This window comes from Papaver somniferum, unplaced genomic scaffold, assembly GCF_003573695.1.
Source record: "Papaver somniferum cultivar HN1 unplaced genomic scaffold, ASM357369v1 unplaced-scaffold_87, whole genome shotgun sequence".
Lineage (NCBI taxonomy): Eukaryota > Viridiplantae > Streptophyta > Magnoliopsida > Ranunculales > Papaveraceae > Papaver > Papaver somniferum.
Genome location: NW_020651748.1, coordinates 380,707 through 383,125, shown reverse-complemented (window position 1 = coordinate 383,125; position 2,419 = coordinate 380,707).

The window sequence follows — 2,419 nt, the reverse complement described above, 5'->3', positions numbered from 1 at the left end:
GGAAAGTTGAGCTTGGGAAACTTGCCGACTCGGTGGTGACCTTCGACGGTCGAGATTTTGCATCATGCGAGGAAGAGTAGCCGTTGATTATTGCAACCCTTCGTTTGGTATCCAGTGACATGAAAGAATGGCGTGGATTTAATATGGGAGAGTTTGGGCGCGCCCAAAAGCTAGGGTTTTGGCATTGTTTGGGCACGACCACACTTAGGGCTTGGCGTCATGCCAAAGGTTGTTGTGCGTTAGCTGGTAACCTTGGATGGCTAAGATCTGCATCTTAGATGGAAAGGTGGATGTCCATTGTTGCAACCTTCGCAAAGGGAAGGCCGACATGGTTTGGGCGCGTCAAGGTGGCAGGCATGCCATTCACACATGTGGCATGGTCAGCATGCCTTGGCGCGGTTTAGGCGTGGCCAAAACTAGGGTTTTGGCCTAGTTTTGGCGTTGGTCCAAAGGTTACCATGCATTGGTTGGTGACCTTGGACGACTAAGATATGCATTCTAGATGGATTGGTGGCCGTCGATTGTTGCAAGCCTTCGTTTTGGCAGCCGCAAAGGAAAGGCCGACATGGCATGGCTTAGGCGCGGCAAGGTGGTGGCGTGGAATGCTATTTGCAAATGTGGAATGGTCGTCATGCCTTGGCGCGGTTTAGGCGTGGCCAAAACTAGGGTTTTGGCGTTGGGACAAAGATTAACATGCGTTGGTTGGTGACCTAAGATGTTTAAGATTTGTATCTAAGATTGAAGGATGGCCGTTGATCGTCGCATGCCTTCATTTTGGTAGCCGCAAAGGGAAGGCCGGCATGGTATGGCGTGGCAAGGTGGTGGGCATGCCATTGGCACATGTGGCATGGTCAGAATGCCTTGGCGCGACATAGGCGTGACCAAAACTAGGGTTTTGGCATTGGGACAAAGGTTACCATGCTTTGGCTGGTGACCTTGGATGACTAAGATCTGCATCCTAGGTGTAATGGTGGTCGTCGATCGTCGCATGCCTTTGTTTTGGTAGTCGCAAAGGGAAGGTCGTGCCTGGCATAGCTTAGGCGCGACATGGTGGCTGGCACGGCATGCCTTTGGCACATATGGCATGGTCGGCATGCATTGGCGCGGTTTGGGCATGGCAAAAACTAGGGTTTTGGCGCTGAGCCAAAGGTTACCATGCGTTGGCTGGCGACCTTGGACGATTAAGATTTCCATCTAAGATGGAAGGATGGTCGTTGATGGTCGCAAACTTTTGTTTTAGCAGCCGTGAAGGGAAGGCCGACATGGCATGGCTTAGGCGCAGCAAGGTGGATGGCACAACATGCCATTGGCACATATGGTGCGTCTGGCATGGTTGGCATGCCATTGGCACAGTGGTGCGGATGACATGGTTGGCATGCCTTAGCGCGGAGACGTGGCTGGCATGGCATGCCATTGGCACAGTGGCGCGGGTGACATGGTTGGCATGCCTTGGCGCAGTGGCGCGGATGGCATGGTATGCCATTGGCACAGTGACGCGGATGGCATGGTTGGCATGCCTTGGCGCGGAGACGTGGCTGGCATGGTATGCCATTGGCACAGTGGCGCGGCTGGCATGGCATGTTATTGGCACAATGGTGCGTCTATCATGGTTGGAATGCCTTGGCGCGGAGACGCGGATGACATGGCATGCCATTGGCAAAATGGTGCGGCTGGCATGGTTGGCATGCCTTGGCGCGGTAGCATGAGAATTAAGGTTTGGCATAGATGGTGTCAGTCAATGTTAAGGATGTGGAACATGACCCATGTAAAAAACGGTACCTCGGTAATTCTTACGTAGGCATGCTGATTGATTCAATAAATGTGCTAATGTTCTAACAACACCACCCAATATTTCGATTAGCAATCTGTATGAACTAACTCTGAAATACTTTGCTAGAGAATCAACTAGACATTCAGACTCAATCTAGAATAAAGTATCTCAAGGAGTTAATATCTCTCACTTTTTTTGATTAATACTCAAGCTAAAACAATAGCGAGTCTTTATAATCAAACACAAGGAATAACTTGGACGATATCAAAAACCAATATCCAAGTGTTAATAAATCAAATTAACAATCACAAGATTGGATCTCTAATTGATTAATCTTCAACGCACAACCTGTATTATTTCAATCATAAAAAACAAATATAATGCGGAAAAGAAATAACACAGAGACCAGAGATTTTGTTAACGAGGAAACCGCAAATGCAGAAAAACCCCAGTACCTCGTCCAGATTAGATACACAATGTATTAATCCGCTACAGACACTAGCCTACTACAAACTAACTTCAGACTGGCCTATAGTTGAACCCCTATCAGTCTCCCACCGATACAAGGCACAGTTGCACCTCTACGCCTCTGATCCCAGCAGGATGCTATGTACTTGATTCCCTTTACTGATCTCACCCACAACAAAG